This window comes from Poecile atricapillus, chromosome 2 (assembly GCF_030490865.1).
Source record: "Poecile atricapillus isolate bPoeAtr1 chromosome 2, bPoeAtr1.hap1, whole genome shotgun sequence".
Classification (NCBI taxonomy): domain Eukaryota; kingdom Metazoa; phylum Chordata; class Aves; order Passeriformes; family Paridae; genus Poecile; species Poecile atricapillus.
This window is the reverse complement of record NC_081250.1, coordinates 25,590,483-25,616,220: the sequence shown is the minus strand read 5'-3', so window position 1 is coordinate 25,616,220 and position 25,738 is coordinate 25,590,483.

The window sequence follows — 25,738 nt, the reverse complement described above, 5'->3', positions numbered from 1 at the left end:
CACTTTCATGCCCAGAAGACAGAGAGGTTGATCCTCTCAAGCTGACCTGTGGATAGCTTTGCTCAACATCGAACTTCTGTGTGCGCCTGTAGTTTATTAAAATTCTCAGATAATCCTCATGTTGCTGTTTTAAGCGTGACACATTCTTCTGCTTTTGAAGTGCATTTGAAGTAAATGTTTGGGTAACAGGCAGAGAGCACTGCATAATCCCTTCTTTCAAAAATTTTGGATAGTTTTGATATCGTGCACAGAAACCTGTCTCCTTAACCAATGTGTACCTACAGAATATTTTTCTCTGTGTGGTTCCTCCTGTTTGTTGGCTGGAATGACTGTTTCACTTTTGCTTCTCTGTAATCATGACAGGTTTATTTAAGTTCAGATCTCCTAAAGTCCTCATCCAGGGTCCCTCTAAGATTGGTGTGGAAACAACTGCTGGAGGCCACAGGGAGTTACAAAGGTGGATTTTGAGGCTGAGGAAGAATATAAAACATGAGTTTTACATTTCTGCTTTGCTCTTGGCTCTGCACAGTCTGTGGATCTCCTGCCCATCACATTTCCCAGTGGATATGAATTAGGACCATTGATTTCTTCTGTAAGACATATCTGACTTGCTGCAGATGAACATATTAAGCTGCATATTAGACATTTTATATCACCAGTTCTAGAAGGCAGATCTTCAAATGAATAAAGATTCCAGTTCTTTGAAGGCAAAGGAACCGGACATATCCATTAATAGTTGTCATGTAAGAAAAAAGTGACTAAACTTAAAATTTTATAATTTTTTTTCAGTAAGTACCTTCAATGCATTAATGTTTGACCAATCTTAAAATTGCAGTGATCCAACAATACTATGTCAATAATTTATCTTTTTGCTCAACACCTGGGCACATAACACCAGAGCCCCCTGTGCAAGTCAGAGTCTGCCCTGATCATGCACATACCTGGATGATTTACAGCATCCTCTGTTCAAATTATTTTGTTTTTTCTCTGGCTGTTTTTGCATTTTTCCCCCACATTTTGAGAGAACAAGCACTCCTATAAACATGATATGCCAAAATTACATAATGTAGGGTGTATGATAGGATCACTGAGTAATTTAGGTTGGAAAAGACCTCTAAGATCATTAAATCTAATTGTTAACCATTAAGCCATGTCCCTAAATGTCACATCTACACATCTTTTAAATACCTCCATGGATGATGACTCAACTCTCCTGAGCAGCCTGTTCTAGTGCTTGACAATCCTTTCACTGAAGACATTTTTCCTAATATCCAGGCTAAACCAGGGATAACACAACGTGAGGTCATTTATTCTGTTCCTACTCCTTGTTACTTTGGAGGCATTCTGCTCAGTTCTATGAAATAAAGAGACTTGAAGCACACGATTTGTGTCTTTTCATATGCATGTGCACGTGCACACACACATGTGAAAAATTATTAGCTGTTTCAGTCAAATATTTCTGAGATTAAAAAAATCTATACAACATCAGATACCTAAAGCATCAACTAATGGATGTATCTCTGACTCTTAATGAAATCAAACATGAATTAAGCCTACTGGAATGCTACATCCTACCTTTGGACAAGCATGTTATTTATTTTGAGTGCTGGAATTAATTTCACAAGGTTGCTTAATGGTGCTGTCAAAACAAATATATTTTGCAGAAGAAAAGTGCTGGCAAAACAGGAAGTGGCTGAAGAAAAAAGATATATTCATAAAGGATTATTCTATTCATTTTAATATTAATTAATTAATGAGAATCCCTGCAATTATTGTGCTCCTAAAGATCTGTTGCTGGTTTGCTAAGCTCTACAATGTACTGAGTTTATAATGAAATTAATGCTGCTATGATTTCCTCATTGATTATCAGACTTCTTTGATATGAGGTATCCTATGGCTAACATATGGTTCCAATTAATTGTTAAAAACTAAAAGAATTCACACACACACATGAAAAGAAAAAGAAACAGAGCAAAAGAGTTTTAAAAGTATGAATTTAATTTAATTTAATAAGCACAGTCTTCTTTAATGGCAAAAATACTTAATTCCAAATTTTCCGAAGTGACAAATTATTTCAGACACCTTATTGTCAATACCTTTTATATCAACGCTGTTCTGTGAACATACAGCAAATCCTGTTCACAGTGTAGTACTTTCTGGTGGCTATTATAATGTGAAGTTTGAAGTGGAGCTGTAATTTTCTATATTGAATCTTGCGATGGACTTGAACATCTATGATTTTTTCTCAGTGCTTCCTCTCATTGACATCTAGTGGGAAATTCAAAGTTCTCAACAGTTAATTTAGATGTCTGTCACTGCTTAAAATTTGTGAGTTCCAGAGAAATTTGGTCAATTTCTTTTTGTTTCCTTGATGGTGATAGCAGGCATTCTGGGCATCAGAAACAGGAATGAAACCAAGAGATAATAACTTTAGATCGCATTGCTGCACTCTGGGTAGGCTCAACGTGGAGGATACATAAAAAGGTTCTTGGAATTGTAACTTTTTTGTTCTATGAAGTCTTCATTCTCTAGGACTTGGTTCTGCAAAGCGTTGAGCCCTCTGAGACAAGCACTCATGACTGGGGAGATAAATGCCTGAAGACCACTGTATTTCAGTGTGTTGTTGCTCCAGATGTGCCTTGGTGCCCCTTTAGGGGAGCGTCACCACAGCACCTTTGTCTCTCCCATTAGATGTGCTGCAGAGCACTGTCACCTATAACTGATGGCAGCTGTGTGTGGTGGAGGGAGCTCTCCCAGCCTGTCTGCATCGCTCCCACCTGCTGTGTCACACGCAGGATCCAACTTCCAGGAGGGACAGAAGGCTGGGTGGGGCTATCAGACCTTCTCAGAGATACCTCATGTGAAAGATTTCAAAGCAAACCAGCAAATCTGTTCTTCTATATGCTTGAAGTGACTCCTTGTGTTTTAGTAAAACCTGTGAGAAAAAAACCTTGAGATTTTGTGTCCTTATGAAAATAAAATCAATTAGTAGCATTCCCCAAATAATAGCCTGTATGGGCTCATCACAAAACCCCGCAGTGAGTCAAATCACATCTTCCTCAAAACGATGGTCTCTGCATTTTCATCATGAAAATGTAATCAGAGGAGCACTCTGCTGCCTTCCCCAGCAGTGGCAGAATGAATGGTCTCTGCTAAGATTATTTGTACAGGAAATTTCATTGCTTACAAAGCTTTAAAAGGTGATGTTAAAATGTTATGACAATGAAGACTGCCAAGACCAGTAGAAAAACTGATGTTCTGGAAAACCAGATCCAATTAGATGGAGGTCTTGATGCACTGATCACATCTGCTGTGCGCAGCCCAGCAAATTCACCCAGTTCACTGTTCACAGACCTATCTGTCCCCAACTCCTGCCATGGAGAGACCTGCAGAAAAACATCAAAAGTGCCCAAAAGAATCCCAGTCACTGAAGTCTCCTAATGATGAGCACAGAACAAGGAAGCTGAGCAGAGTTCATGCTGAGTCCTGCCTGGGGCCACCACCACAGCACTGTGCTGGCACCAGTGCTCCAGGAAGGCAAATTAATCAAATAACCATGCAAACCATCAAGAAAGAACGATTTCCTCACAGTTCTGGAGCATCATCCCCAGAGAAAGAAGAGGAATACCTGTAACCATGGATGCTTAAAGGAATAAAAGCTGACACAAATACACAAAATTATTCTCTATCTGTTACTTATCTGTCTAATCACTGTCTCCTACTCAATAGCATCCTGTTACACACAGTATTTCTACCTCTCTTAAAATGCATTTTGAAGAAATAGAACACAGTTAGTGTGCCTTTTGCCTAAAATATATGATCAGATATTTGTTTTGTCATAAAGTGAGAACTGCAATGAAAAATGAAGAAAAGTTAACAGAATCATAATTTCTGAATATAAGAAATATATTCCTGTAATAATAATGTTTAGCATAAAGGTATAAAAAGTATTATAATAATATTTGGGGCTTATTTTAATATGTGTCCAGAAAAATAACCTAGCATAAGCTCAATTTTAAATGTGAGGCTTTCCTGATACAACACATTATGTATTTGGACAGATCAAATCTTATTCTAGCAAGACACTAGAAAGAAGAAACAAACATGCAACTTTTATCCAAATGAAATTTTTGAATTTTTCTTTCCAGTTACGCCCCTTAAAAGTTATTTGTAACACATAATCAAGAAGAAGATTGAAATTACTATAAGCGCAGAGATTAGTATGGCCTGCTCAGGAAATAAAAATCAAATGCATAATCAAATACTGCAATGTCTGCATTTTTTTAAATTAAGAAGAAAGTTTGTGTATAAAGGTGAAGCTGGAATATTAAGCAATATTAAGAAACAGAACCTATTTGTCATGTTGTAGAATTGACTGAACTGGTTTATCTAGAATTTAGTACATTTTTTAAACTTTGCAGTGTGAGGTTTTCCTAAGAAAAATTGTAATGATTTGAACTGTAAGTCAGAATTAAGTTTCCTTTATTTCGATACAAATTCTGCAATGCTGCTAAAAAATTTCCTCTGCTGCTTGTCCCCCCTGTTTCCTTCAATGCATCATAGAATGGGGTTTTTTTTATAATTTAAAGATGTTTTCTCTTGATGGAATTAACAAAATACAGTTCTGAAGTGAGAGCAGCCCTCAGAGACCCTCCAGGCTGGGGATGGAAGAGAGCAGTTTCTGCAGGGGAGATGGGGTTCTTTAGCAAACAGGCTTTCTCAAGAGCTTTGGCTTTTATTTACTTTGGTTTTCTACTGGGGGGGGGGGAATCATAAATCTATGAATAAAAGCTTAAGGTGCTCTGAGACTAGTTAAAAATCATTATGTTTTCCTAGCAGTAAAAGACAGAAACTCCATCTGTTAGTCTGTTTTTTATGTGACAGAGCTCCTGATAAGGGATCCCCAAATTTTTATCCCTTCATTTGCCATGTTACAAACACTGACACGCATAAGGTAAATATTGTCCTTCAGGTGAGAGTGTTTTTAAGAAAATCATGAATCAAAAATTAAATATAAAAGCAGTCAGTTGAAGTGAATGCCAAATAGTATTTATAATGGAATGAGAAAGCAGAAGGGAAACACTCTCTGTGTACAGATAGCTCTTTTGAGTATAAGGAAATTCAAATGAAGAGACAGAACTGAAAAGGTGTGATATGGTATCTTAAGATAAATCAAAATGTTAAGGAATGGATAGCGATCTCCCTGTAGCTTTCCCAGGAAAATTATGGTGTCCATGCATGTGTTTGCAAAACAGTTAAAGGAAAATAAGCATTGCAGATGTATTAATTTCAGCATCCCCAGTTTAAGAAACATGCTAATAGCATAGAAATAAGAAAAAAGCCCAAAATTACAAGACTGTAAAGGGTCTCATTTGCAGTTTCTGTAGCATGGCTAAGGGAAGCTTTTTCTCAGTGTTTCAAAACAGTCAACAAAGATGTAGGAGCTGACAGCTAGGAGCAAAAGTGATTCTAAATGCAGTTTTTATCAGTGAGGGCAACTCACCTTTGCAGTGACCTCCTAGGACAGTAGCAAGCAATTTCTCCTGGAAATTTCTTTAGTCAAAATGAGATCATATTTTTCTGAAAATAATGCTGCAGTTTCCATTAGGCTTTACTCAGAGTGTCCTAAGCCTTTGTAATCTCAGAAACCCTATCCAGTAGTTAGCAGATCTCAGATACAAGGTGCTGGCTAAGATTGTTTTAGAAATAGAGACAAAAGCTGAAGCACGCTTAGTGATTTTACACTTACTGAGTTTGGGACTCTGCTTCCTTCAGCCCAGGATCTTGGAGAAGTTGTGGACTGGAATAAAGAACAAAAAACAGCCTTTGCTTATTTGTGATTAGATGATTACTTTTATTGGTATCCGTGATGAAAAGGTCTGCTGGTCCAGGTATGCTGCATCACACAGAAAGCTGCATCTGCCTCAAAGACAGAGGAGGATGTCCTGTATCTTAAACAAGCACAACACCTGATGGTACATGTGTGGGATGCATAAGAGAGCCAGAACTCTGGCCTCAGACATTGCTTGGGAGCACCTCTGTCTTGGCAGAGACATTCCAAGGGCTATAACTGCACTAGAGGGTCTGTGGAGTGTGTCAGGGTGGCTCAGGATTGACTGTTCTCTCCTCTGAGCCAGCCCCAGCCATGTGGACTGAGTTTTCTGGGGCAGCAATGTCACGAGCCAGGAGCACTTTCCTGTCAGCTCATTGGGACAGTGGCCTTGACTCTGTCCTGGAAGCAGAGTAGTGGTGACTCCACTGCTTACTGAGCCCGTAGATGATGGAAGAACTGGATCTTTGACTCAGCATTTCAGGTGACATTTTCCACAGTTTATGACCTGGTTTGTGTAATTACTTCAATGAGAATGTCAGTTATTTCATTAGTAGGCACAATCAAACCTTTAACTTAAGCCCTCTCCTTCCTAGGGATTTCTCCCTCTGCCATAGAAGAGTTGTATAAGCCCCCAAACCTGGCATATTTTTAGCCAGCAGCATTGTTTTGCACAGGGGTGCATGGAATGATGGATGTCCCTTAAATAATGGGCTTCCTGTTCATTGACCAGCACAATGGTTTATGTGTCATTCCCCTGACAGCTCTGTGATGAGGTGACAGCCCACCATCCATGCAGCAAGAGCTTTGGCTTCTCCTCAGTGATTATGTTGTCCTTACTACTAACTTCACATACTGCCCTTACTAAGTACTTCACATAAGTGACTCACACTTAGTGGGACTTTTCCACTCATTCTAATACTCAAGTGTGGCTGAGTGTGCCTGAGGCTGATAGCTCTCCTACGGCTGGGAGGGTGTAAGATAAACCCTTCAGCCAGTGACAGTATTCCAGCACCATCTGCAACCCCATGCAGCCTTCACAGGGTGCAGAGAGATGTGTGTTTGAAGGAATGATAGAGCAGCTCAGCTGAGCTCTAAGCAAAGGGCAGCTGTGTTTCCAGAAGTCCGGGAAGTTTCCAGGGAAGCCTCGTGGAGTGAGAACACAGACTGCTCCTTGAGCACTGCTTGCACAGGTTAGGCCAGCCTGTGTGCCAAAGCAGCCGTGTAATCATTGCACATCTTCAAAGGGATGTCCTGTTTTCAGTTTCTGCTGTACTACTTCACAGTATTCACACTACTTCCAGATATCTGGAGGCCCAGTGTCAGACAACAAACCTTTCTGTTCACATAAAACTTCTGTGCCAGTGAAACTGTTTGTCCTCAGTATGGGAGAAAAGGTGCTCAGTAGTTCAAATTAAAAATACCAAAAACTATTTATCCTGTTCATAGCTGTAGAGAAGATTAATATTTTAAGCAACACAAATTACATTTAAATTTGGATCTCAAAACATGTATAAGGTAGCTTTGAATGCATTGAATAAACAGAACAAAATGTTCTTAATTTTTTTAAATAATTTTCTTGTTTCATAAAATAAGTGGAACTTAGTTAATCAGATTTTTATAAAGTAGAAAGTCAATCACCAGGAGAATAAATGTTCCCCTGCTCTCACACTGCCATATTGGTACATTGTGAAGGCAACACCATGGCCAGAATGGGTTTATGAATCTTTCAAAAATATTTTTAATGCTAATAGATATCTTATAAAAGAGTAACAACAGAATTGGCAGGTGGCGAGTAAAGAACTGAACTTGAACAAAAGCCATCAAAATCCAGGGTAATGAAGAGGGTCTGGGTGACCTCTGAAGCTACAGCTCTGCTTCTAAAAGCATGGGACAACTCTGCATGGAGATGGTTTTTCCAAACAAATAGGGAGCCTTAAGCTTCTCTAAATTAACTCCATAAGGAGTATTCATAAGGAGCAGAGAGTAGTGGAACTTCTTGGGATATTCCTGGTAGTGTTTTTCCTTCAGGAGATGCCACCTCTTCAGATATGAGGTGTTTCACATGAAAAAGGTTTATTTTGCTAAAGTTTTCTGTAACCACAATGTCTGTTGAGTGTGGAGGGATCTGGACAGCCTCTGTGGCTGCTGCAGGAACATTCTGCAACACTGATCCCAGAGCCAGGGACCCTGTGCAGCTGGGAGGGCTGGGATAACTGGCTGCATGGATACGAGACAGGTTTTATCAGACATTTCTACTCTGAGTCAATGCTTACTTCAAAAACCAGTAAGACTCTGGAAAATCTATCTGCTTGCTTAAATAAGTACTAATGTTACTACTGGTACTTTGCAACAATCAGGGTACATATGAGCTGATAATTATCATCTCCTTGTGGAAGAAGGACACATATCATATTTTTAGCATGCTTTAACATGTTTTTATATCTGGTATTACATGAAGTTGAACAGGTAAAACAACAAACAGTTTATGCCTTACTCCAAAAGTCAATTTCATACAAAATTTATTTTATGAGTAGGAAATAAAAAGTTATATTTTCTGTCCCTTTTTTTTTTCCATGTGTGGCTAAAATGGGGAAAAAAATGATCTATCATAATTTCTTAGGCACTTACTAAAAGAGCCACTAATGCCTTCTGACAAAAGCTGTGTTAATTTAGCCCTACTTAGGAATGCCCACCTATGAGTTTTTCACCTGGCCATAGTCCCACCATCCTCAGGCAAATTCATACACACCAGCCACCACCATCTGCAACCACATCACCCCAGCCATGTCCCACATGGCTGCCCTTCTTCCCTGGGTGCCAGTGCTCTCCCTGGAGTGAAGGTCCTCACCTGGCAAACAGCATTCTTTATTGTCCTCAGTTCCTTCTTCCCTTTCCCCTCTTCCCCTGCAGCAGGACTTGGTTTCCCCAGTAAATTTAGTCATGACCAGTATTTGGTAACTTCCTTGCCCACTGGGGTTTTTGACATCTTCCACAAAGGCACAAATATCTTTAAGAGCATCCACCCACAAAGCTGTCAACACATTAAGCAGAAATGCACCTCACTTTCTTAGCTATGGATGGTACTTTCCAGCCCTACCATGTTCAGACTGTGTGACGCTGCCTGTGACACCAGCTATTCTCCCCAACAGACATTTTTGAAGAGCTTTTTTTATGTCAGCATTCACCAGTGATATGCTGTCGTAAACATTTCACAGTATTGAAACCTGCAGTAGTTTTGCTTTTATTTTCAGCATTTCTGTCCTGTGCTGCTTTGATGAGATACCTGGAAGAAGATTGAAGAATTTCCACTTAACCTCTGAGCTTGAATTTTAATTTATGTTAGGTCAGATTCTGAATTTAGATTAATCTGTGTGTTTCCTTTCTTTCCTTTTTCTCTTAGGTCTTCTCCTGATCTTCATTCCCATGGGACAGTGTGATTTTTGCAAAATGTCTTCTATTGCTTTTCCCATCTATGCTGAGTACATTTCCAGAGTTAGTGCAAAAACATATAAAAAAAGGATAAGAAAACAGAAAAATCGACTCAGACATCCCTTGTTTTTTCTAATGTGTCTCAAAATATCTTAAATTATCTCAATCCATCTTGGAGAAGGGGTCAGAATGTTGCATTTTTTAAATGTAGTGGTTCTGAGATTGGGTGTTTTTTAATAGGTTTTCTATTAATATTTCTCATCTTTCAATAAAAAATAAAGGCCCAGGGAGAGTTGTTTGGAAAAATTAGGTTGTGCTCTCCTCCCTGTCCTCACATAGCTTTTTCTGTGGCTAACAGAGAGCAGGAGTGAAAGAGTGGGCTCATCCAAGGTCTGCACCCCCACTGCCATTTGCTCTCTACCCCCAGCCCTGCCCCTCCACACCCCAAGCTGGTGCCAGGGAGCCAGAGGCAGCGAGAGGCATTAAAGTAACAAGAGTTGTTGGGGCTCTCCTGGGAGCTCTCCCCCACCTGCCACAGAGTTCAGTCAGGACTGCACTTCCATGATCCTCGTGCGTCCCCTCCAACTCAGGATGTTCTGTGATCCTGCGCACTTTTGCCCTGATAGAAAGGTAAAAGGAACTGAGTTTAAAACCAACAAGTGGTTTGGGGGCAGAAAAGAAAATCCAGACAAGCTGAATGGTTTCAGTAAGCAGCTTTGAAAAACAAGATTTTGATGAATTGCTCCCCCTATTCACCATTATTTTATTCTTCATATCTCATTTAACCACTTACTTGCCAGCTTCTCTCTACAAAAGCCAAGTCTGCTCCAGCTGTGAGTTTGTACTCTTAAAATACTGCTTAAAAGCCACTTGTGCTCTCCAAATAAAAGAAACAGGGGGACAGAGTGTCTCTTAACTGAGCATGAGAAGAGTCTGTGGATCCAAAACAGATAATCCTGAAGCAAAAGTAAACATCAGCACCAACAGAGCGACCAGAGGATGAGTTGTTACACATCTTCCATTGACTGCAGTGGGGTTGCTGATGGAATGGCTTAGCAGAAGGAATCTGTACCACAGACTCTGATGCTGCAGGAGTCCACAGCACAGTGTAGGAATATCTGCTGTACAGTACGGGTATATGACATCTGTGCAACTTGGGTGGAAACACTGTTTTGTTCTCCTAAATAACTTCACTGCTGAAACACTGACAGTCTCTGTGAGTTTCAGCTTCATAAACAAGTCTTTATGAGCTTCAAAGGGCAGGGGAAGAAGTCCATATTTCTGCTTGGCACTCAAATGGCAGTTAGAACAAAGCAGGAAATCTCTGTAATTCTGTCAGTGACAGAATCTTCTGCATAAAGTTGCATTCAAATTAGCTGGCACGGAGGAACAGCATGGATGTGGGTAAGGAAATCCATTAATCTTATGTTTTCCCTGTTGTGCTGGTTTTGGCTGGGGTAGAGTTAACTTTCTTCTTGGTGTCTGGAATGGGGCTGTGTTTTAGATTTGTACTGGACACAGTGAGGATAATGCAGGGATGATTTTGTTCTTGCTGAGCAGGGTTTGCATGGAGCCAAGGCCTTTTCTGCTTTCCATACTGTCATGCTGGAGAGGGGAATGGGGCTGTGTGGGAGGCTGGGAGGAGGCACAGACTGGACAGGTGACCCCAACTGTCCAAAGGGATATTCCAGTCCTTGTGGCATCATGCAGTGTCTATAAACATGGGGGGGTTTTAAAAGAAAGAAATAGGGCACGTTTAGAGTGATGGCATTTGTCTTCCCAAGTACCACTGAGTGATGGGCGTCTCCTGGAGATGGCTGAACATTTGTCTGCCTATGGAAAGCAGTGAATTCCTTGTTTTTCTTTGCTTGAGTGGCTTTTGCTTTCCATATCAAACTCTTTATCTCAACTCACAAGTTTTCCAGCTTTTACTCTTCCAATTATTTCATGATCCTGCAGGTGGGGGTTAAACCATGACAACTCTCCTTCTTGCAAAACCCATAAATGCTGTCCAGCTCAGGAAGATAGGGAGTTTAATTGTGGCTTTGCAAAAGAAAATTAAAGCGATGTCAGCATGATGGCTGTCTGCTGAAACATGTAGGTGCAATTAATATTCAGGCTGTTTAAAGATGTGAAGTGTGTGTGTCTCACTCTATTGCTGGAGCAAACCCAGGTCACCCAAACTGAAAAAAATATTTGTTTTTCTCCATAGTAAGTATCTGGCTTTAAGGACTTTTTGTCCCTTTGATCTGGGGTGGGTTTTTTTTTTTGCAATTGTCTTTTCAGCTGCACTGGGTGCACAAAGCAGTGTCCCAGTGCTCATGGGATCCAATTCTCAAGAGATGGGTCCTCCAGCAGGATCTTCACCAAGTTGAAATGGATGATGTTGAGCCTACCAGCTCTAGCCTTTTCTGAGCTCTCTGTGAAGACCCAAATAAATATTTCATCCTGGGCCTGAATGAGGTACTCAACTCTTGATGAAGTCAGTAGCCTCTGTACAAGAAATAAGTACTAATTTTTTTGTGGAGAAGGCCCTCCACAAAGATGGTAGGAGCAGCTGACAATCACATACAGTGATGATAATGATGATGATTTAACATTTAGCAGCAGACAGGTCAGAAGGTGTGATAACTCAAAGGATCATGGGTTTTATTACATTTTACACTTCGATTAGTATACAGCAATTTGGCTTTCTGTTCTCATCCTTTCTTGATGTATTTTCTTTAGTATTGTCTTTGCATCTCTTCAATGTCAGGAGTGCAACTTGCTCCCACAGTCAGCGTGATCTCCAGTGGGGTTGACAGTCTGCTTTGCTTCAGAAAAATTTATGATTCTCTGCTGTCAACCCTGCAAAAGCTCTCTTTGGGCTGCAAATTGGAGTGGCTCAGGTGACCTCCAGCGTCCTTTCCAGCCTGAAGTATTCCATGAATCTATGAAGGAGACATTTAGCTCCCAACCAAGCAGGTGCAAGGTGGATATGCACTGAAGTGGCTGAAAGGCCATAGACTCTCTCAGGAAAGTATGATGGATGATTTAATGAATCATTATGAGTGTGTGGGCTCTGCCTTCCAGTGGGTGAGATCTGTTTCACTCCAGTTTTGTCTCACATTATAAAGCAGGAAAAAAGTACACTTCTGGAACTTTTTATTTATATTTCACAATAAAAGCTGTGACAGCTGGAATAAAGCCATTCATGGATTTATTATTTTCAAAAGTACAGAGTCAAACTCACAGACAAGTAGAAACTGTGGTAAAAGAAATAGAAGATTTGGGCTTACAAGGGAAATAAGTGATAAATCACAACGGTGTGGGAAGATGGTGGGTGGGTGGCATGGCTTTGAGCATTGAGGCTGACAGCCACTTCCCTCTGTCCGCTTTCTGCTGCAGCAGAGCACAATTCAAATTGAGTAGGAGGAAAGGCCATGAAGACACCATCGTGTTCAGAGAGCAAGAAGCAAGGGTGGTCTCCCACTAACCTTAATTTTTCAAGATTCAGAGGACTAGATAGTCCTCATAACTAATTGTTATACCTGGGCAAGTAATTTCTAAAGACTGACAGAGCACTTGCCTGTGTTTCTGGTGCCAAAGAAGGGTTGAAGTGCTCATGAGATGTGGCTTCAAGCGAGACTTCTTGTCTACTTGTACTTTCAGAGCCTAGCTCTTTATGTCCATCTGTCTTTCCCATAAATCACTGTGAGCTTCAGCTTGGCCACAGAGAGGAGATGGTCACAGAGGCCTTTCAGATACCAAAGGAAGTCTGAAGAGGAAAAAATGTTGTTACCAATCATATGTATTGGAAATACTAGGGGCAAAGGAACTGAATCACAGAGGAAGAAGTGGCATGTGTTGTGTCTGTTTTACAGACTTTTCCCATAGGAGAAAAGCAAAAGGTTAAGAACCTTAAGGCTTAACCTTTAACCTTAAGGCATAAGGCTTGTAAGCTGTCTTCTTTTGTGTGTTAATCTATTGCTGTGTGTCAGACCATAATAATATGGAGATTAAGGATGTTGTACAATGGGCAAAGTTTACTGGTGGCATAGGAAATGAAGATAAATGAGGGCAAGAAGGAGAATGTCACCTGGAGATCAACTCCCTTGCTATTGCTGGTATTATACATCTTTCCAGATTCTCTTTTTAAGTCTTCAATGCTGAAAATGTTTGATTTTTTTTCCCTCACTGAAAGTTAAACTTCTTATATAATTCTAACACATTAAAGAATTAGATCTTTATCTAAGATGTTCTAATAAAAGCCTTTTTTCTATTTAATTTGTTGTTTCAAGATTCATGCACATTAGTTTCAGCTGAATTCTGTGACCTAGCAGTTAAATTGTAGCAAGTAACTATGTCACGAAACTGCTTGAAAGATTGTCAGTCTTTCTCTCAACCCCAATTCTTGCATGTCAGAAAATCCCTCTGTCCTCGACTCACATTCTACCGGGAGTTTCCCCAGCAGTCTCTTCTGGGAATGGTGCCAGCCTAGCTGGATGGCAGCTGGGATGGCACACATGCTGGAGCGCAGCAGAGGTGGTGTGCTGGCTGATCGCCACAGGCAATGAACATTTTTGCCATTCCACACTTACACTAAGCCACTGCAATAAATGTGTGGCAAGATTCCCACCAGCCTGTTTGAAGATGAACGATCTCATTACTGAAAAAGGTTCATTAGACCATTAGTGCCCCCCAGCAAAAGGCTGTCTTAGTGAGAAGTTGAAGGGAGATTGCAGACCTCACAGCTCTCAGGCAGGGGAAGCCTATGCTGCTGTCCTGACATTGTGCATTGCAGGGTCCTGGTGATTCCCAAACCCCATCCAGCATCACAGCCTCACAAAGCGGCTCATCTCACTCCTGCTTTGTGATTTAAGGCAGAATTCAGAGGTCAATGTCTCAGCTCCAGGCAAGGAAAAGCAGTGACTCAGCAAGGGGACCAGACTACCTCTACTGTGGTTCATGATGTGACTGGGAATCCAGAACAAGGGAGAACATTATTTCATCAAATGGCTATCAGAGTTTTGCTTGTTCATAGTCTATTTCTTTGCTGAATACTAAAAGCATTGGGTTTTTTGTTTGTTTAATTATTAAGCTCTTGTAAAAGATGCGGCTTCTCCTAAGCCTGCGTAGGGTGCCTGAAAAAATGAGATGGCTTTGAGGAATGAAAAGCCAAATGCAGTGAAGATGTATGTTTTTAACAGATTATTTCACTAATCATAACAGGGCCCTTACATGCACCAAAGCTAGACTTGATTCATTAACTTCCATTGTTATTGATGAAAGACTTTAATTTTTTCCTAATCTCATATACACTTATTAATTCTTAAATCAAATATACATTACAACTGAAAATGCATGTTCTGAGACCAATTAAACTAAAGTACAGTGTGTATTTCTCATTCTGGCAAACAAATACAGCAGACCTTTGTGAATATTTTTCTTTGTAAGAGTCTGTTTTACTGTTTGTCTACTGTAATGAATATTTTGACACTGCTTTTTCAGATACTTGGGTGTAATTACTTGCTTATCTGGATAAACATGGTTTCTTTTTAAGAAGATTTCTGCTTGGTGGTTTTCTTTTTTTCTTTAAGAAAAAGAGAAATCTGAAAATTGTAGAGCAGCTATCTCTTCTTCATTTAGACTTTCTATCTTTCTCTTTGGAAATATTCGAATAAATGAAAGAGTGAAGATTCATTTAAAAAGCAAATATGAAACTTATGAGCCCAGTGGATTTTTCTAAGCATTTTTTCCTTTTTTTTTTTTTTTATGGAAACTTTGCATTTTTATGTAATTGTAGTAAAATTAACCATATTGATCCAGTCTTAAAAATCAGATGTCATCCAAGAAAATAGTTATTGATAAAAACCCCTTTTTTCTCAAGTCCTTTACTAAAATATGGACATCATAGATGTTCAAAACATTAAATACAAAATACTTTTTCTATGTCACACAGGATTCTCAAACCTAGAAATGCTATGCTATCATAAGAAAGTTCCTAATTAATGGTGATGTTCCATTCAGGTTTGATTGCAAATTGCTCCAGGGAGTACATTCTGATAATATTTCCGGATCCATTTTGATGACTCAAGAGGTCTGGATAAGATTTGAAAGAAACAGGTGGTCTTCTAAATGCTTCTTTTGTTCATCTAATTATTATTTAAAAATCACTTTATATGGAGTAGATTGAATTGGCCAAATGTCCAGATACATTTCATTGCTGTTGTAATGGGTATTTTTATTGTTAACATTATTAATAATAAAAATAACAATATGGGAAATATCAATAGTAATAATGGCATCCACAAAGCAACTATACAAATATTATGGCTTGTTCTGCTTTCTCTTCCTGACTATCATTCTGCCAAAAAACTTAGCTTGAAATAAAAAATGCTGAGATATCTGACTTTGATAAATTAGTAATAGAAACAAGGTAAATTACTTATCACAGCAAAGTAAAGATAAACAATCCACCAGCTTGCTAAATTATATGGTAAATTTTTAATGAATGGGATTTTTAGATAAGGATTTTTTTTTTTTTCCTCCTAGACAATATTCTTTGGAACAGAACTTTGACTGACTAAAAATCTAGTTTTACTTCTGGAAAAATACCTTTTGCAGAAAGCTAACAATTTTTCTTGCATAAACAGGTTAAATTTTTCAAAAATTCCTTCCAGGAACATAAAGAAGTTGAACTTTCTAAAAAAGTTATATGTTTTATTTAAAATAACAGATCATTTTACACCTTCAGATTTTATGATTTTTTAGTACAGGATATAAATCAAAGTTGGAATTAATTTATTTTGTCCTTTCAAAGGAAAGACTTAGTTTAGTCTCCACTACTGTTTGTTCAGCCCTTTATTTCACTGCAGTACATTTCTTTTCTTAATTGCTTTTAGGAAGATAAATGTTCCAAATTATGGCATCATTATGAAATTAATGGTCAGATTTCCATCCAGCTCTAATTTGGGACTTGCAATACAACTTCGTATATCATGAATCACACTAAATAATCTATACAGAGAAAATTCAACAATGTACCTTTAGGCATTTTGTACAGTCAAGGGGAAGGAGTTGCTGATTTGTGATTAAAGGGGCTTTCATATATACTTTAAACTAGGCAACAGCTTAAGTATAAAGTTTCATAAATGCATATTTGATGACTTGTCCATGAATTGTTCTACCATTTATAATCTACATCAGGGATTTAAGAAAGAGACCGACAAATCTTTTATACCAGATTTGCTCTTTTGGTATGTTCCCAAGAGAAACATTGAGGAACTTTCATAAAGACTAACATTTAACAACATTCATTGCAAAGGATATGCTCATAAAAATTCTTTTTTAGACAAAAGCTATCCCCAAATGGTGCAAATTTTAAGGACAACTGCCGTCAGTGGAGCAAGTCCTGTTGTTCTCCATTTAACAAATATTCACTACCAAAGTGATTTGGTATCCTTGACAATTTCCAGCTGCATAGACAAGTCCTACAGAAATATTTGTCTTGCTCAAATTGATGTAAAATATGTGTGTGCTTTTGAACTTTAGTGATTAAAACATAGGTCCAGACTTACAATCTTTACTCAACAATAATTGCAAAACAGTGCTTTAACTTGTTAAATTATCAGAATTAACCAAGCCCACAGAGAGGAATCACATTATTTTTCTGAGTTTACTCATGCCAGGGTAAGTTCTGATGCTTGTGGCAATACAGATGTAGAAGAGCAAAAAAGTATTTGCTGAACCTTTATAATGCCTGTCATGTAAATGACAACATTGCATCCACACAGGGTTTTGCCTGAATGCTGACAGCTTTTTGTAACTCAAAGCCATTGAAGGCAATGGTGCAGTTATTCAATTATCATTTCTGTAGAAAGAGGAGAAACTTTCCAGTATATACAACATCTTATTTCTTTCTCAAGCATGTCTATCTGAGATTAAAAAAAAACAGGAATGGAAGCTATTCTTGTCTTGACAACTCAGGTGCCTTACAGTGCACTCTCTGAAGATTTACAAGGTCTGTAAAAAGGATTATAGTAACCCTTGCCTGCTGGCAAGTCAGACTCAGATCATCTGCAGATACGTTTGCAAATGTTCACTTTTTTCCCAATGATGAGAAATAAAGCTTACATAAGTATAATGAGAAAGTACTTCATTACTGCTCTCATACTTAAATTCACATATACAGATAAAATTTGGCAAACCAAGAGAAAAAAAAGAATACAAAAGCAAGACCAAAGAGAAGTAGGTCTGGCATATGTTTCAAGCTAAGAATTTGTTCAGAATGAAGATGATAGCTGAAGTGTAGAGCAATGTTAGAGTAGAATAGAGTGGGAATCAGCTAGAGGGAGAACACAATTTCCTTTTCTTCAGGCATAGCTGATGCAGGTACAGTTCCACTACGGGACTACTGTGAGAAGGATCTGTGTTCTGTGAATAGAAACCTCCAGCAGCTTTAATTAGCTCTTATAGGAGATAGCTCTTACAGATAGTCAGAGGTGCTATACACAGAGGGAAAGACTGTTTCCACAATGAAAACATGGTGGTCCAAGGTTGTAATGATGAATTTTCCTCCACTTCAAAAAAAACCCCATGTACTAGAAATCTGCTGAGATAGTGGAAGGACTTTTCACACTGCCCTAAGAAGGAGAAATCCAGTCAGGAAGACCTTACCTGTCTTAGTCTTGGTGTTCTCATTACATATCATTAAAAAGAAATATAAAAGGCTATGGCTCTCACTGTCAATCACCATCTGCAGAGTAATTGCACTTCCCAGATTTGATTTTAGGTCAGTGGACTGGAATTCTTTCAATTCATCAGTTCCTGGGTAATTTTACAGAGGAGTTCCCTCTCCATCTGAATGTGGATGGTACGATCGGAATAAATGCAAAGTTTATTACAATGTTTTATATTAATACTTGTAATTAATGAGCAGAATAAGCATGTAGAAATGCCTCTGTAGATGTACCTATAATGCATAAGTGAATTAAAGAACATAATTTATCTTCAGTTTGCCTTTTTCCTCTCATCTGGAATATCTGACAATCTGTAATAGTGATAAATGAAAATGCTCTGAATAAGAACCAGTAGTGATCTATTCTAATTCTCTTCTGCCAGCTAAAAACATAATTTTAAATGAAAAGTTCTCCCTTGACTCTTTGAAGTAACTGCAATTATGTCCATTTGGGCCAAGACCAAATTTAGACCCTGAAATTCGATAAACTCTATTGGCATAAGAAACCAGAATCCTATGAGTCTAGAGGCATTAATTTCTCAACTTAGACTTAGATCAAAGTGTTTGACTGCAATTCACTCCACAGGACTAATCCCATTTACCTCATTTAGATGAAGATCTTATTTTGTTTTCAGCAAAGCCAAATCTAATAGGTCAGGATGGTGGAAATTGTGTTGCAATTCCGATACCTGGACTGCAACAGGTTTAAATATCCTGAGGCACAGGAGGAAGGATATCAACCAGAGTCAGGGAAGCCAGAGGCAGGGGACAGAGCATTTTCATGTCAGATAGCCAATGAATTCCAAAAAGTCACATCCGTCTTCTAGATCTTTCTAGAGACCATAGGAATGATAGTTCTTTCCAACTATGGGGAAAAAATTGCACCCATGTATTTCCACCCATCCTTTTTACCACAGTTTAGGGAGCAGATTCTCAGTCACTAATGGTTCAAAATATCTACTAGCACTGAAGCTGGACCCACCATGGGAAGCTGAGAACTGTCTCTAGTGTTCACCTGTAATTGCACTTTAGCTGTCTCTTTTCACTGTATAACAGGGTTTACCTTTTTATTTCTTGGCCTGTAATCAAACACTAGCTAATTACCAAAGAAACTTGGAATTTGGATGATTTGCAGGTAGCACCTCATGAGAGAGCAAACAATTCAAATTCAAAATGCAAAACTGCATTTTGAAAAGATAAGATAAAGATATTTCAACAGGAAGTCAAACAGCAGGATTCCAACAGGGAGTGCTAAAAGACTCCCAGATCATCACACTGGAATGTGTCTTTGGCTTCATGAGTGATAACTCATGAGTGATAACTATATCATCAGCTCTGTTTCATTGAACACAGGAGACACCTGATCTCATTAACATGACTAGTTATTAGTCCTATCAAAAAGAACAAATATATCTCTAGATTAGTTCGGGAGTGTGAGACATTAAGCATTTCACACAGCATTTTTAGTTCTTTTCCATTTTTTATCTCCCTTTTCTGAAGACATATCATCAAGAGAAAGCATGTTGGACCTGCACATCTGAAATGTCGCCTTTGCTTTTCAAAATTACTTCCAGGATTTCAGCTGCTTCCAAGGACTAGCACACTCCTATGAGGAACTGACCTTGTTTTGAGATATCTGGTTTCTGGCTTGTAAAGAGTAAAACTAGAAAGAGAAAATTAGATTTCTTCCTACTTTTTTTCCTTCTTCACCTCTAATTTCAGGAGTAGATTAATACTTATTTTTTAGTAAGAACCACAACTGTAAGGAAGTATCAAGCCCAAGTGTGGTTCTCGCAGACAGCAGGACCAGAAAGTCTTCATGTTGCCACCAGCTGCCCCTGGACACCAGATCTTTCTGAGTGTGTGTTTTGCTAACGACAGCCCAAGGGGCACTAGCAGTTCTCCTTTCCATCTACCACTTTTTGACAAATATGTCAGCTCTACTTTTTGTTAAGGGATTTAAAGCTGAGCAGGCTTTGTGTTGCAGCCTGTTGAAACATTTCCACTGACTTCTTCAGTCACAAGAATTCCACCAGTGCCCTCTGTTCTGAGCTGCCATGGCCAGCTTCAGTGTGCCTTTGTATCCTCTTATTCCCAGGCAAGTGTTTGCTTATCAGACTGATGTCTTAATTTCTGGCTTTACCCCCTCCACTTGCACCTCAGCCTTGCTGGGCTGACCTGTGGAGGGGCCAGCTTTCCTAGAGGCCAGGCACAACACTGTGAGTCAGCTCCCAAGGCAGGAATGGAGCTCATCTTCAGTCAGTTCAGAGGAATAGAGCAACACCACACACTGCATTTCTTTAGGAAAGGACCTGGTATCTGGGAAGAAGGAAGCCGGTGAGATTTTCCCATGTGAACTATCTTAGAGACCCCATGTGAACCTGCATGGCTCGGCAATCAGTGAGACTGGTTTACAAAATGTCAGTGCTACACCAAGGGCACCACTAATGCTTCATAGTTCAGATTTCAGGCTGCTTTCAGATGCTTCAACCCTTTTCTGACTGCATTTGAGGATATTTTGATTTGGCACGATGCCCCCAGGCAAGCCACCAAATGCATGACTCTGTGTAAACAACACTGTAGAGTTTTCTTGATCAGAGGTAGGTACCGGACCTTGGTAGGTCTGAGCTTTAACATTCGCCGCCCTCCTCAGCTGTGGAGCAAATCAGTGCACCTCCTGAGGGGCAATTCCTCTGGAAAGGACAGCTATAATTTAGAGCAGTTGGTTTCATAAGTAATTACCCTGCTTGAAAGTAAACCATAGTGAGACACAATTTATGTATGCTGCAATGAAGATAAGAATTTCTCAAACACACATAATTTTTAACATTATATGCTGGCTAATTACTCTTATAGAAACACAAGATTGCTTCTCAGGCTCCAGAGAGCAGTTTAATCAAATGTGCTAAAATATAAAGAAAATATTTGTTGCAAAAAAGACAAAAGTTATTATCAAGGCATTAGTGCCACTGTTTATCATCAAGGCTGATTAAGAGGTGTTTTGTGGCATACTTCTTCACTGGCAAGAGTGTCTCTGTGTTTCAATTCAGAGGAGACACGAAAGTGCTATTCCTGAACATAATCAGGAATCGATTCTCCCTGACACCACCAAGCAATTACAGTACCATTAGGTTCCATTAAGGTGGAGACACTGCCAAATATAGACTCAGCAATTAAAATACTAAATGAAAGTTTGTGATCCCCATACTTTCCTATCTTTTGCGTGTCAAAAGAAGACTTGTCAAACCAAATCACAACTGAGAATTTTGACTGAAACTTGTAGGAATCAGAAGTTCACAAACTTTACCTACATTGTAGCAAAGATACAAGCTTTGAATGAAATTAAAACCTCACACTGACCTGAATTGTTCTTCACTTGAAAAGATTTCAGGAAGTAACCTATTAATTTATTTTAACATGATCCACAGTTTGTTTTTTTAAATTATACAGCAAGTAAAAGATGTACCATTCCAATTCACCTTCATTTTTATATATTGAAACTGTTCAAAGAAAGATTTTTCCTGAGGGAGAAAAAACCCCAAGTAATGAGTGATCAGTGTAACATAATTCAGTCTGGGAAATACAATAACTAGCAGGAAAAGTGCCTGAAAGCAATTTAGGAAACATCTAAAATCACAGGGGGCATTGTACGGTCAGATTCTGAAGTTAATGGATAGATTCTTAAACCTTAAGAAATTATTTCTAAAACTTAATTGTGTCTGATAGTGTCTTTTGCTGGACAACTGTGTTTCTGCTCCATACAAAGTGCATTCAGAAAAGTAGCACATCATGGCACAAATGGTGCCATGTGTCTTCCTGCATCCTAGTACAGCTGGTGCTGTATGCCTGCTCCCACCCATGCCATGCTATTATAGTGCATCAGCCAGCTGGTTCCCAGTGCACTGAAATACTCTCTAAGAAGCTGTTCTGAACAGTACAACAAAAAACCAGCTTTATTATCTTTAGAGTACAAATGCAAGCAGTACTTGATGTATAATTACCTTCTCCCAGAGCTCCATCTGACTTTCATATTGAAAAGAAAGCTCTTCCATTATGTGATCTCCCATGTGCAAGAGGAGTGGCTTTCAGTCCAAGTTGCCCATGTCAGCGCCCTCCATACTCGGGGATGGGAAAAGACCTTGCCCTTAACCCTTGAGGGCTACCTGGGTCTCAAATGAGAAGGGGCCTTCATCAGAGAGAGTCCTTGCCCACCCCATCATGTCAAGCGCTGCTTTTCTCAAAACAACCCACCACTATGGAGTCCTTGGCCTTTTCCCAGATGGAGTGAGCTCCCCATGGATTCTTCATACTTTAGATTGGCATTGCAGGCTAAAAAACCCCTAAGTTATCTTACAGCTCTCTGTACTTTCCCTGCTTCATTTTTTTTAAAACTTATTTCTTGTAATTGTTTCATTCTCTTTCTGTTGCAGCAAATATATATTTCTGGACTGCAGCTCTGGGAGAGATTCAACCCAGCAGGTTAGTATTAGCTCATATCATTGGATGCATCTCAAAGGAGCTGAAGAAGAATTACTGCTATCAGGGGTAGAGCCTTCATCTTCCTGTTCACTTTAATTTGACTTCAAGAGAAGCCAAACTACTTCCTGCAGCCTGCACCAGACAACCGTACATCCTCAGTTTATATGCACATTTCTACATGTTCCAGCATTTCCAGAACCCAGGGGCAAGGGGAAGGGAAAATCTCTGCTCACTTGAGAAAACAATCTAGAACCTCTCCTCTCCTGAGCATCTGGAAAGGCCTCCTGCATACCCAAGGGGTTCTGCTATTTTGAAACACCAGAACTTATCCAGATGCTTGCTGAAGAGTGCCCAGAAGCCTGAATTTCCACAAGCTGCAATTTATAAGGATGAAGACACAGCGCTGCTTTCTCCCATGCTGCCACTGTCAGGGGATGGTACAGGCAGCAGCAGGTTAACGGTGTCAGCAGCAGGCACTGAGTGCACCTGGGTTAAAGCAGAGGATCCATTGGTGGTGTGACTACAGAGTAAGGATGGTCTGATTTTAATAGGCAAATGCAAGGCTGAATAATGGCCCCTTCCTAATGAAAGTGCTCTGCTTTTGAGCCAAATCACTAATCTCAATCCATTACTCATCAATCTGTAGATGCTGGAAACAATAGAGTTCTTTCTACTTTGTATTAAGAATGACAACAGTACTATGGAAATGACCTGGTAAATGGTCTGCTCAACTGATAATTTTGTTTCAAGCACTGAAAGAAAAAAAAATGGCACTAGAAACTTTTCAAATACTAAAATATTTTCTGTGACACACTAAAAATTGTATATGACTTGCATTAATGGAATTAAACTTAGACAAGATAAACATTCAAATTATCTTTGAGGAGGATATTATCCTTCCTTCAAGAGCACTACACTCTCTGAATGCCAAGGATCTCTCAAGCTTAGATTCAGTGCAGTTAAAAGAGCCTTTCTTTCCTAAGCTGTGCTGCCCTTTTTGTTCACTGTACTTCAAGACTGAAAGATTTGAAATAGACTGAAACAAACCCCACGCTGAGGACAGTCTTTTGTAACTCTCTCATTCCACCCTCGCCTCACCTAATCCTGACAGGCATGCTACCTTGACTCCTTGGTGTTGAAGAGGATATTATCCAACAATTGCCATATGACATCAAGAATTTACAAAACATATTTCCCTGCCAAAAAGATAGGTAGGATTTGCATACATTTCACTGGAAATAGAAAGGGGCTAACTAAAAAATTATTAATATATTTCAATGGTTCTTGCAGGTGTATAACGAGAAAAAATAGAATAAAATAAAAAAGTATTCAAGGATGAAAAGCTATGGTTTAAAACTCACAGAAATAAGCTTAAATGCTTATTCTTTGTATATAAACTTTGTATAAAATACAATAAAATTTTTATACTTTGTATAAAAATATTAATAATATTTTGGTTATATCTAGTTTCAATCTAGGGATGGCAAATCTCAATTTCAAGCTTTGAATAAACAAAACATTTAAATATTTATGTTTAAATATTGAAAACATTTCTTTATCCAGTTTTTACATGGATAAAATAATAATAATGTGAGAATGCGGATTTAACCATTAATTTCATGGCTTTATTAAGCTGACAACAGAATACCTTAATTGCAGAGAATCTTTATTTCCATACTCAGTAGTGAAGATCAATCTGCCCAGCAAGCAATTTATGCAAATTGACTTTAATGAGAACTCTTCTCTGCTTTGCTAAAAATATGGAATCAGATACTTTATATCTTATAGTGCTGACTGCTTGATTTCTTGTAGTTCTTCAGTAGTTTCAGTGAAAATTATAATTAAAATATCTACTTAGGACACTCATTTTTCTGTTTGAAAAGTTGATTTCTTGTTTCTGAGTGTGATGCAAATAATTTTGGGAAAGGGAAATGAATAGGCTGTTTATACTCAGTAACAGATTGTGTGCATCTGGCTGTCCACCAATGATAATTGAAATTCAGAAGAAATGAAGCTCTCAGACTCCCATTCTAATCACATCCTCTTACTGAATTCTGAGATGATTACATATTTCACTTGAAGGAAGAGTAGTAAATATGGGAATTTGGGATCAGGGACTAGGAAAAAGTGTAATAAAAACTGTAGGAGATATCTGTAATTGTTGTATGATATGATGAGGTTTTCTCCTCTTCATCTGTTGTGTACTAAAGGCATCTAAAAATTGAGTCACTCTTATGTAGTTTTACAAATACTCTGAAGTTTGACATTTAGCTGATCTCACAGGCCTCTGAAATATTATTCTTAAGACAGGTATAATTTTTCTGCTGATGTTTAGAGCAAAGCATGAGGAGAGGATCGTAGAATCATTTAGGCTGGAAAAGACCCTTAAGATCATTAGCCATAAACCTAACACTGTCATAGATACTGATACAGCCTCTAGTCTAGAGACCAGCAGATGGTGGGCAGAGGATCTGCAAGAAAATGAGCAGAACCCTGTGTCCCATTGTTGCCTGGAATAAAACCACAAAACTTTCCAGATGGTATTACGAGTGATAACATAAAAAGCAACACTTTAATGAAAGCTTTCAGGTGCACAAAATAGCTCTGTGCACATTTGGTACAGGATTTCTACAATTTTTAGGTTAATTAATTAGTGCATCTATCAGGCACATCCAATAGGAGATCCGTTGCCCTGGAAACCCAAGCTTGGGTCAGCCCCTTAGAGCTGGTCCAGGGACTTCCTTGCTCTATTTCTTGTTATGTCTCTTAAGATCTGGTGGAAAACAAGATGTCATTGTCAAAACTCCATTCTTGAAAATGAGACTAAAAAGAATTACAAGAATGTATTATGAAGGGTTAGTTTGTTGTTCTAAAATGTGAGAGAAAGGGCAGGAAAAATACTAGAAGTTATATAACTATTTACTGACAGTCTATGAAAACTATGAGTATATGAAATACTTATATAAAAGAAAAAAATCTTTAGGTATCACCATGACTGGCAATAATTGGGAGAAGTAGGACCTGCATAAATTGTAAGGATGTAGTATGAGTTTGGTAAAACCAAAAGTCATGTAGGCCCTTTCCCATTTTAATATTTTTTTGTTGACTCTTAGAGCCTTTGGAATATACTCCTTATATTGCATGTATTAGAGGATTTTTTATTGCCCATGGCTCCTAAAAAAAAGTCTTTTATGAGCATGAGACCTGCCTACGTGTTCTAGCACAGGAGTAATTTTTGAAACTGCATTGCTAAGACAGAAGGTCCTTACTTGAAAATG